This window comes from Musca domestica, unplaced genomic scaffold (genome assembly GCF_030504385.1).
Source record: "Musca domestica strain aabys unplaced genomic scaffold, Musca_domestica.polishedcontigs.V.1.1 2, whole genome shotgun sequence".
NCBI lineage: Eukaryota > Metazoa > Arthropoda > Insecta > Diptera > Muscidae > Musca > Musca domestica.
In genome coordinates this window covers 38,305,481-38,317,925 of record NW_026712249.1, presented here as the reverse complement: position 1 = coordinate 38,317,925, position 12,445 = coordinate 38,305,481, and the positions used below count along the sequence as shown (strand labels likewise).

The following is a 12,445-nucleotide window of genomic DNA, read 5'->3' as shown; positions in this document are numbered from 1 at the left end:
TTAGAATAGAGCTGGAATTTTGATATGGAGGCCAGAACCCATTATTTGGTAAGAGGACTTTATTAGCTGGGTTACAACTTTAACTGTGAAAATATCTGTGTACCATATTGTTTTATGGGTGATAGGAACAAAAAAAAAACCAACTCACTATTAGCTCTTGCGAATAAAGGTAAATAAAAAATAGGGTTTAGCAATGTTTGTCACTGTAGACTGATAAGATTACAAAAACACACTATTTGCAAAACAAAAATAAAGTACCTACCCAGAAATAATAATTTTTGCACAAACAAAAAATCCCCATGGATTTGCTATTGCCTACCCCACAGAACTGGGAAATTTCACCTGCCCGCAAAAAAAAATATTTTATTTTTTATTTTTCTTAGAATTTGTCAATTTTCAAATAAAAGCAAAAATATTGAGAAAAAAATGTTCGTCATTATCATCTTTTAGCGACTACAACAACATTGGCAAATTTAATGAAAAAAAGTTCAAGCGAAAAATGTGTCTGGTCGGTTCGTTGTGCGATGGGGAAAAAGTAATGAGTCATACGTCATGTGCTGAGACGATCTGGCAGGCAAAAACGTCGAAATCATTTGTTCTCTAGGAAAGATGTTAATGTGAGAATGAGAATCAGCATTAACCCTAATGTCAGTAAGAGGGACATTAGAGATCATGGCTCAGTAAAACATTTGAAGAGGCATGAAAAACCTGCTATAGGTCTTCTATAGACCCCCAGCGGTCTTCTGCAGATGCAAGACCTCCCTTCGGTCTTCTATGCATAGGTGACCTCCTATTGGTCTTCTATGGACAGAAGTCCTATTAGTGGTTTTCTATGGATAGAAGACCTCCTAGTGGTCTTCTATGGATAGAAGACCTCCTAGTGGTCTTCTATGGATAGAAGACCTCCTAGTGGTCTTCTATGGGTAGAAGACCTCCTAGTGGTCTTCTATAGATAGAAGACCTCCTAGTGGTCTTCTATAGACCACTAGTGGTCTTCTATGGATAGAAGACCTCCTAGTGGTCTTTTATGGATAGAAGACCTCCTATTGGTCTTCTCCTAGCGGTCTTCTATAGACAGAAGACCTCCTAGCGGTCTTCTATAGATAGAAGACCTCCTAGCGGTCTTCTATAGACAGAAGACTTCCTAGCGGTCTTCTATAGATAGAAGACCTCCTAGCGGTCTTCTATAGATAGAAGACCTCGTAGCGGTCTTCTATGGATAGAAGACCTCCTAGTGGTCTTCTATGGATAGAAGACCTCCTATTGGTCTTCTCCTAGCGGTCTTCTATAGACAGAAGACCTCCTAGCGGTCTTCTATAGATAGAAGACCTCCTAGCGGTCTTCTATAGATAGAAGACCTCGTAGCGGTCTTCTATGGATAGAAGACCTCCTAGTGGTCTTCTATGGATAGAAGACCTCCTATTGGTCTTCTCCTAGCGGTCTTCTATAGACAGAAGACCTCCTAGCGGTCTTCTATAGATAGAAGACCTCCTAGCGGTCTTCTATAGACAGAAGACCTCCTAGCGGTCTTCTATAGATAGAAGACCTCCTAGCGGTCTTCTATAGATAGAAGACCTCCTAGCGGTCTTCTATAGACAGAAGACCTCCTAGCGGTCTTCTACCGATAAAAGACCTCCCAAGGGTCATTTATATATAGAAGACCTCCCTCCTATCGGTCTTCTATAGATAGAAGACCTCCCATCGGTCTTCTACAGATAGGAGACCTCCCATCGGTCTTGTATAGATAGAAGACCTCTTAGCAGTCTTCTAGCGATAAAAGACCTCCCAAGGGTCATTTATATATAGAAGACCTCCCTCCTATCGGTCTTCTATAGATAGAAGACCTCCCATCGGTCTTCCATAGATAGAAGACCTCCCATCGGTCTTCTATAGATAGAAGACCTCCCTTCTATCGGTCTTCTATATATAAAAGACCTCCTAGCGGCCTGCTATAGAGAGTAGACCTCTCATCGGTCTTCTATAGATAGAAAACCTCCCATCGGGCCTTTCCCGAATCTGTGAAAGTATTTTTTTCGTGGGGGACGGACCCGGATCCTATACCCTGACCTACTAAACCCATCGACAATATAGGTATTATTTGAAAGTGTACCTATATTATGAAAATACCTATCCAATAAGAGGTCACAAAACGGTTCGGGAGTTGTACTAAAATTATTCATTTTATGGACCCGGATTTTTTAAAAAATTTCCCAAAAGTTGAAAAATCACCTATTTTGGGAGTCCACAAAATGTATGCCAAATTATAGCTTACACTCCAACCTTTCCAAAATGCTACAATTTGTGCTATTATCTTCCCTGGATACCGATTCTGTTGGTCCATAGGTCCGGGTCTAACCAGGGTCTTAGTCTTGGATACACGTAGGGTGTAGTTTAGTCACCCTAACCTACTATACCCTCACATCTTTTCTCCCAAAGCTATTATTTGTACCGCCCATGTAGACGGAATAACAATAATTAGAAAGACAACACAACAAAGAAGATTAGAAACGAGGAGAGATCAATGAAACTTAAAGATAAACAAAAATGCAAACGACCAAAGCCCATCGCCAACACATTTACAAATGTAAACACCAATAGCAACAGCAACAGCAACAACAACATCAGTAAGAGAATGGCCAAAAGAAAGTAAACAAATAAAACACAGACACCAAAAAAAACAAACACAACAAAACGCAATTGCCGACTGTTTGTAATTTCCTTTGTTCCAATGCTGGTGTATTGCGGCTTTGTTGACATCTCAATATTATGGGCATACTTTCTTCTGAATACCCCCCACTCTCTATATCTCTCTCACCCAGAGTACTCAATGGGTTCTCTTCAAACACAAAGAACCATAAACAAAACAAAACAAATCTTAATAAGCCAAAGCTTTGCAATTTCATTGAGACATCGACTCGACAAACAGTTGTTGCTGCTGTTGTTGTCGCTGTTGACCGCATCAAAATTGCGGTTGATTGTGTTCTAAATAACAGCCAGCAACAACAACACCACCAACCAGCGTCGCAAACAAAACGGTACAAAAGTAAAAGACCTCGCCGTTTGACACACTTCTAGCGATGGATGAGCAAAACATGCTGGGTGGGCAAATGGGGGCGAGAGAATGTGAAAACACCCAATGGGAGAGAGGGATCAAAACAGAGAAAAGAAAACATGAAAGCTTTCGCTTGCCATAGCATATTTGTTGTAAACATCATTATCGTCAGCTGGCTGGCTGCCTGCCTGGCATTGTTGCATTTGTTTATAAATGTGGAGATATTACAGAGATGGGAGAAGGGAATTACATAAATTTGCCATTCGGAGGTATGTTTTGTAAAATTCTAGGCAAAATAACCAAGAGTCATAAACGAACATAAGTACAAACATGTAATGCAAGGGTTTTTGGAAATTCTAAATTTTTATTTTACGAAAACTTCTAAAATGGTACTATTTGGTATTATGGGCACAGATGGTGCTAAAAACTTGAAATTTGGTATGAGAGTCAAGGTTGTAAAGTAAGTTTGATATATGAAGGTGGTTTTGGAAATGTGTACAAAGTGTGCGAACTGTACTTAATGGTACTACAATTGGCACAATTCCGTTTTGGGTGAACGGAAGAAGCTGGAATTTTGAAATTTTGTATAGGGGTCCTTGTACGTTATAAGTTTGTGAAAAAGATGTAGGGCACGAAATCTGCTAAATAGTACTATTTGGTATCGGATGAACATATAGTGCTTGAAGCGTGAAATTTGTATTAGGGTCCCTGTTTTTATGACGCCTGGACATATGGAAGTTGTTTTGGAAGTATGGACTAAAATTGTACGAAAAATTCTGAATGGTACTATATTTTGGTATTGGGTGAAGATATAGAGATAAAATTCTGAAATTTGATATTTAGATCAGTGTGACATATGTGTCTGAGATTTGACATTGATTTGAAAATGCGTTCTTTACTAAAATGCGAAAAGAGGTCAGCTGAAATGTGCACCTTCGGTTGGCCAACAGAACTCAAGCGCCGGCCGTGGTGATGGTGTGGGCCGCCATAACAGCCGATGGTGGCTCTTCGCTCGTAGTAATCGACCGTGGCATCAGAATAAATGCCGAATATTTTCGCGAAAATATTCTGGAGGGTGTATTATAGCCTTGGGCACCCAAAAATTTTGGCCGCAGACCTTGTACATTCCAGCAGGACTCAGCACCATCGCACTCAGCACGCGCCACCCAAGAATGATTACAAAATGAGATTCCTCGCTTTATTTCCAGCGCACAATGGTCACCCAAATCTCCGGATACCAATCTGTTGGACTAATGTGTCTATAGTATTTTGGAAAGCAAGGTTGGCACTAAGAAATACCAAAATGTCAATCACCTCAAACAAGCGCTTCGCAGAGCAACATTCGGCCAGCATGAGACGGTTTCATTGGCCGTTTGAAGGCCATAATTTGTACCAATTCGAACAAACCTAAACTTATTCTAAAATTTGATGCTTCTTCCGACATTTTTGCTTTCATTTAATTAAATTAAAAAAATGTAAAAATTATGGCTTTTGACTTTGTTGTTGTATAATACAACATATAGAAGAAATTTGGAAAGGTTATAGTGTTAACTATAATTTGGCGTATATTTTGAGGACTCCCAAATTGGGCCATTTTTTTTTTTTAAATCAGGACACAAAAAAATTCGATAACTTTAATTAAACTTCTTAATTCATTACAACTTGTTGTTGTCCCTTTCGGCTCAATTATCCCTAAGAAAAAAATATATCCCTGGACTCAGGGGACACAAAACTATCTCTGGAAATTTTTTCAAAAAAAAAAATTCTTTTCTTACCTAACTGGAGTTAAGCTAAGAAAATTTAACTACACAAATATAGCCAGGTATCAAATACATATAAAAAATTCTAAGACAATTTTGCTTCTTAAAATTATATTTAATAAAAAAATATTTATGATACATGTAAACAAGTCATACATATGAAAAACTTACCCTTAATAGCCGAGAACGAACGAAGTAAACAAACACTCGCGTTAACCGAGTCTCCATGCACGAACGAAAATCAGAAAAATTATATTTTCTGTGATTTCGATTTTTTACACACTTCTTCAACTATTTCATCACTAAGCAAAATTGGTTTTGTTTTGTTTCAAACTGAGATTTGGCTTCCCCACTTCTTTTCCTTCTCAACAACACTGATCCAAAAAAACACCAGCATTTTGCCTTTTAATGCTTGACATGCCTTGACATGCTTTTTCACAAACTTGACTATTTCACTTCATTTGCAATTTAACAACATAATAGTTTACACATACATAAGTTGCATTTATAAGCTAAATAAATATTGTAAAATATTTTTAATTATTTTTTTCCAAATTGTATGGAGCCCTTCCAAAAACTTGCGAACGAATTAATAGCCCAGCAAAAACTAACTCCCAATTTGGTTGTTATTTTTCTTGAGCAAAATTATAGAGGTTTATGCTCTTTTTACTCTGAGTAGTAATTCAGGGGGAGAAATTTTTTCGGGAGAGGAAAAATCTAACTGCATTTGCAAACTGCAATTAAAAAGATCACAAGGAGACTTGGCCCTTTAAGAGAGACATTTAAATGAGAGAGAACAGCAAGAGGTGCTGCATTAGGAAATGGGGGGAAAAACATTAGGGGGAAATGAGAATTTGAAATATAATTCGATGGAGTGAGAGAATATGGTTAGAACATTAATGAAGACAAGGCGGTTGTATGTTTTTGCAATTGCAATGGTCAAAGAAAATCAGCCGTCCTACTTGGAGTAGCAAAGAAGTGTGTAGGGAATAGAAAAGGCTGTGACCCAATTCTTTTACTCATTATCAAAAATATTTGGATCGAAATAAGATTTAATACATCAATTTTAGCATAATTAAATTGAAAATTTCTGTGGAAACTTAAAAATTATTTTATTATAAAAATTGAATGCGAGATTTCCCCCTGATTTCACTTTTAATTTCAACATTGAATATTTTGCCGACAGTTTATTTAATAAAACATTTATCAGGAAGGTCTGGAAAAATAATAAGAAATGCCGGTACGTGGCTGGAAAAAATTCCTTTTTAACATCAAAACTAACCGCAAATTTATCAAAAAAAAAAAAAGTAATAATAAAATAAAATAAATAAATAAATAAATAGATAGATATAAAAAAAATTATAAGAAAAGTAAAATATTATTCATTTAAAAAATAATATTGATAATTTTGGAGCGTTTATCTACTAAAAAGTTTATTTTTAAAGTAAAATCTTTTCAATCTTCAAAGCCAGTATAACAGACATGCTGACTATGGAATAAGATCGGTTCTAAGGTCGCGAGAGGTTTTTTGATACCTTCCAAAAATATAATTTTCACCCAATACCAACTTATGTACCATTCAGCGTTTTACGTAAAATTATAGTACCCATTTGCAAAACCACTTTAATATATGAATCCTAGATACTAACAGTCACCTCAATATCAAATTTCAGGTTTTCAGCTCTATTCCTTCACCCAGTACCAAATTTAGTACTATTCAGTACTTTGTACAATTATAGTACCGCCTTCATATGTCCCGGCTGCACATAAACAACGACCCTAAATCAAGTTTCAGATTTACTACTATCTATCTCTTCACCCAATCCCAAATTGTACCAAATTTGGTACACATACCTTTCTACATATCCCAATCCTGTACTCCAAATTTTCAAGACATTTCAGGATTCTATCCATATCGATTCGCCTAAATACAAATTGCATCAAATGTAGATAAGTACAAATTCCATAGCTACTTACATATCCCAATCCTACAGTCTGACAGGAATCTTATTCCAATTGTCAGGATACCAGCTATGGGTACACCCAAATCCGAGTTCTACCAAATTTTCGTGCACATAAGTACAAATTTTGAAAACTTTCCCCATATTCCAATCCTTCACGCCGCCAGTAATGTTAATTTCAAATTTCAGGATGCCAACTCTATTGGTTCTCCCAAAATTTAAATTGTACCAAATTCAGTACCATAAGTACGAGTTTCCAAAACATCCTACATTCCTCAGTCATATAGTGCCATAGTAATCTTATTTCTAAATTTCAGAATGCCAGCTTTATCGGTTCACCCAAATCGAAATTGTACAAAATTTAGTACTATTTAGTACTTTTTGTGCACATAAGTTCAAATTTAGAAAACTTCCTCCACATCCCAATCCTACACACCGCCAGTAATATTAATTTGAAATTTCAGGATACCAACTATATTAGTTATCAAAAAATTTATATTGTACCAAATTTAGTACCATTTAGCACGCAAAGTACGAATTTCCAAAACTACCTACTTTCCTCAGTCCTAGAATGCAATAGTAAAGCTTAATTTCAAAATCTCGGAATTCCAGCTCTATCGGTTCACCTAAATCGAAATTGTACCAAATAAAGTACCATTTTGTACTTTTCGTGCACATAAGTATGTGCTTCGAAAACTTCCTCCATATCCCAATTCTACACTCTGCCAGTAATGTCAATTTCAAATTTCAGGATTCCAGCTCCATCCGTTCCTCCAAATTCAAATTGTACCAAATTTAGTATCATTTAGTACTTTTCCTATACATGAGTTCACACTTCCAAAATTACCTCCTTGCATCGACTCTAATCCTCAACCTTGATTTCCATTCGAAATTTCAAGTTTTTAGCTCTAATCGTTTGCATGTTACGAAATTGTACCATTTCAGTACTTTTCATACAATTATAGTGTTTATTTCTAAAAACCCTTTGGTTCATTTATTATACACTCCATCAATAACCCTTATTCCAAATTTGAGAGTTCTAGTTCTACTGCTTTCTCAAATAAAAAGCATACCATATTTAGTACTTTTAAATACTTTTCGTACCTTCGTTCTAGTACGAACTTCCAAAAACGGAGCCTTGTCTACCCCTTTGGACCAAGAATGACCATCTCCCATAGTTTCAAGATTCTTGCTTCAGCCGTTTCGTTTGTGAATCATGAAGTCTGTCAGTCAATCATTCAGATGTTTTGAGAGCAAAGAAAGTTCTTACATTTTCCACGACATGCCGATCTACATCGGTACTGTGTAATCTATCTAAAATTCAAACTTCCCATCCCTGTCGAAAATAACCTCATTGCGCTTTTATCTTCATGATACCATACCACAAAGAGATTAAGAGAGAGAGAGTGTTTCAATTCCACAACATTTTCTATGAAATTACGGTTATTTCTATTTCTCTCTGTGTGTGTGAGTGTTTGTGAATTCCAATGTTTTTGTTGGCATCGAAGGCGCTTTTTTTCGAAATTGTTTATGTTTACATTGTTGTTATTTTTGTTTTGATATTTCTTTGTTATTCTCCTCATGCAGTCGAAACAAACAGATATTGGGTCAAATTATCTCTTTTGCTGGTGTTGATTAAAACGGTCGATTGAATGAATGCATGATTACAAGACGATGACGAGTATGTATGTATATATGGGTGTGCGAGTGTAGGGTGCATTGAAGACAGAAAAAAAGATTGTTTTCATGATGAGATTGCATTCATTGCTTTATTATTACGGTTATGTGTTTGGCATTCGCTGTCAGGCAGGCACAAAATGGAATGAGAACAAATTATGGCGTTGCTGTGCTCTTTTCGTTTGCTCTGAGTTGTCGGTGAGTGGGCACTCGCGAATCGATTGGGGTTTTTTGGTTTGACGCTTTCAGCTTGTTGCTCATTCGTATTCTTCACAAAACGTTTGTTGTTCCCCAGAGTGCAAGACGCGTATTTTCTTCGAAACAACGAAATTACAAAAGAAAACGGCAAAGATTCGGAAAGAAAGATAGAAATACGTCGGTCGGTTGCCCAAACATTTAATGAACCCAAGAAAATAAGAATAACGGTTTATTTCAACTGATCGAGAATAAATTAAAAGAAGAAGAAAAACGCCAGACAACAAAGTGAAATATTAAAAACCAATCGAGTGTCTGTGTGTGTGTCAAGTGTTCCGGAATTCTGGGAATACGAATTCTTGTGCTTACATTAGATCAGTATTGAAAACGGAAAATTAAAAAAAAAAGAAAGAAAAGAGATACAAGAAATTTAAAAGAAAATCTCATTGCGTTTGACGTGGACAAATTGCGGCCATTGTGTGTGCGTGTGTGTGTTGTTGGTGAACAAATTTTGAACATATTTCCGTTGCCGAAATAGTGTCACAAAATTTTGAAATTCCCCAAAACAAAACTACCACCCACCCACAGAAAAAAAAAAAAAACAAATCGCTCTCTCACACACAGATCGCACCCATACAGTTAGAGTTTATGAGATGACATTAAGTTTTTGTTGGTTTGTTTGTAAGGCTCAACCTCGCTGAGAGACTCTTTTGTTAATTTGTGTGAGTGACAAAGTTCAGTTTCAGTTTTTTTTTTCTTTTGTCTCAAAGCCATGTTGGGCTCACCCCCAGTTATGCATACACACAAACACACATATCTAAACGGTACGTGTTGAAAACTCTCATCGCCCTCCTCCATCGATTGTTTTGGTGAGAAAGTAAGTGAAATCAGCTGATTTTAAAAACACAGCAACAAAGAAAAAATAACAAAACACAAGTCCCAGTCGATTTGAATAATTAACTAAAACAAACATCAACAATAAAATGCCAACGACAACAACACCAAAACACCAGTCCAGCTATCGCTTGACGTTAATGAAGATATCAAATTAAAAACAAATCTCCAATTGGAATTCTCATAAACAAAAAAAAAACGAAGTGTACATTGGATGTGTGTTTACACTCATCCTCGTCGCTCTTGATATATGAGGTTTAAAAATAACAAATAAAAAAAAAAAAATAAACTAAACTTAATAATAATAGTGGGGATTGTAAATATTAATTGAAGGTAATATTTCAAGGGAAAATCGTTGCACTTGATAACGAAAATTGCAAACAAAACAATAAATAAATAAATAAGGAACAAACACAAAGCAAACAAACCAGATTGAAATGGACAATGGAACAACTTATCACTCTCTTGAGCAGTGGATAGACTGATTATAACTCATTGACCACCAAGGCAACACTTACCGGCTAATCTCAGTATTGTAAGAATTCTCAAAATGTTCTGAAAATTTACCGTTAGCCGATATTTTTAGCTTGATATTGAGGAAAGTATATTTATATGGGGGACAGTCTCTGTTGTTTGACCTGAAATTGAATGACTATCCAGCAAGTGATTCTTTGATGGAGTAATTTTATTCTCCAAAGTTAAAGCAAAATACTCGGACCATGAAATTAACAAAAACTTCAAAGAGACGAAGTAGTGTCTCTAATTGGAAATCAGAACCTATAAGCCAAGTTATAGCTGACATTCTAACCTTTCCAAAAACCGGACTATATACTACAATATATATTTTTGAAAACCACAAAATCAGGATCATTTGATAACACTGCGCGACAAAATAATTTTTTTTTCCAATAATTGCATGGAAACTCAAGCAGTTTATGAAAGTAGAGCTAAAAATGGAAGACGCGTATATCGGCGTTTTGAAAGTTTACAGCGAAGTGTAACCAAAATAGAGATGGCAAGCTCCACCCTCTTTTACTTTTTTTATACCCTCCACCATATTATGGAGGGTATATTAACTTTTCACCCTACAAGTGTATATATTCTGGATCAGTTTTAAATTCTAAGACGATCTAGCGATGTCCGTCTGTCTGTAATCTTTCGAACGAATTGATAGAGAAGGCTAAAATTTTGCATACATGCAGTTTACCAGCAGGTTAAGTTCGTAAATGGCCCATATCGGTTCATGTTTTCGTATAGCCCCCATATAACGGTACCTCCCGATATTCGGTACTTTCAAGATTTTAGCGACATTATTTACCGGAATTATTTCAAATGTCGTATTTGAAGTTCCTAATTGCTACTACAGTCTATTACAAACAATTTTGCATGCAGGTCCTTGTTTTCATAAAGCCCCCATATAACAGTACCTCCCAGTATTCGGTATTTTGATGATTTTAGCGTCATTATTCACCGGAATTTTTTTCAAATTTCGTATTTGAAGTTCATAATGGGTACTACAGCCTATGACAAACATTTTTGTATTCAGGTCCAAGTCTTCGAATAGCCCTGATACAACGGTAGCTCCCGATATTCGGTATTTTGATGATTTCAGCAACATTATTCACCGGAATCGTTTCAAATTTCGTATTGGGAGATCTAAATGGATACTACAACCTATGGAAAACATCTTCGTATGCAGGTCCACGTTTTCATATGGCCCCCATATAACATTACCTCCCAATATTCGGTATTTTGATGATTTTAGCGACATTGTTCACCGGAATTATTTGAAATTTCGTATTTGAAGTTCGTAGTGGGTGCTACAGCCTGTGACAGAAAATTGTCTGTGCAGGCCCACGTCTTCGTATTCCTCCGATATAACGGTACCCCCCTATATACGGTATTTTGATGATTTTAGCTACTTTATTCACCGTTTATTTCAAGTTTCGAATTTGAATATGGCAATGACTTGAGACAAACAATGACAATGTAGGTCCACGTTGTATAGACTCCAATATAACGGCTTTATTCGGTATTTTTAAGATTTTAACATAATGTTTAACGGATTTTTATTTTTTGAAAATTTCCAAATTCGTTCCAAATGGTGGGGCGTATTCAGGAGTAGAGACGATGTAAGAAGGTAATTGTAGGAAGTGTGTACTCATGTATACGAAGAATACTAAATTGTACTAAATTTGGTACAATTTGAATTTGGTGGAACGAATGAAGCTGAATTCCTATAATTTGAAATTAACATTACTGGCGGAGTGTAGGATTAGGATATGAACGAAGTTTTCGAAATATGTACTTAGAACTGATCCTGATAGAGCTGGAATCCTAAAAGTTGGAATTAACATTATTGACGGAGTGTAGGATTTGTGATACGAAGGAAGTTTTCGAATTTTGTTCTAATGTGAACGAAAAGTACTAAATGGTACAAAATTTGGTACAATTTCGATAGAGCTGGAATTCTGAAATTTAGAAATAGGAATACTATCCCATTGTAGAAATGTATGTGGTTTAGGAAATGCTTACTTATGGTACTATATTTGGTACAATCTAAATTTTGGGAGAACCAATAGAGTTTGAACCCTAAAATTAGGAAATAAGATTATTATTGCATTGTAGGACTGAGGTATGTAAGTAATTTTGGAAAGTCGTACTTATGTGTACTAAAAGATATTAAATTTGGTCCAATTTGGATTTGGGTTTATCAATATAGTAGGAATTTTGGAGCTAGGAAAATTTACTAAGTGTACTAAATGGTTTGGTACAATTTGGATTTGGATGAACCAATAGAGCTGGTATCCTGAAAATTAAAAATAAGATTAAGCTCGGTAAGGTCGGGATGTAGGATAGATCTGGTATTCTGAAATTTGATATAGATGCCGGAGTTGATGTCTGTG

At 36.0% G+C, this 12,445-nt stretch overlaps 1 protein-coding gene across 2 annotated transcripts in view; it reads left to right on the top strand.

Annotated features, from left to right (window-relative positions):
- The first annotated feature begins 8,644 nt into the window (after positions 1-8,644).
- Positions 8,645-12,445, top strand: part of LOC101888243 (midnolin homolog) — a 173,591-nt gene continuing 169,790 nt past the window's right edge. The window contains exon 1 of one of the 2 annotated variants that reach the window (XM_059122141.1): positions 8,645-8,829. The gene's annotated coding sequence lies outside the window, so the exon portion shown is untranslated. Of the gene's footprint in view, positions 9,523-12,445 lie in introns of both variants that reach the window. The other variant, XM_005179470.4, reaches the window with a different exon arrangement.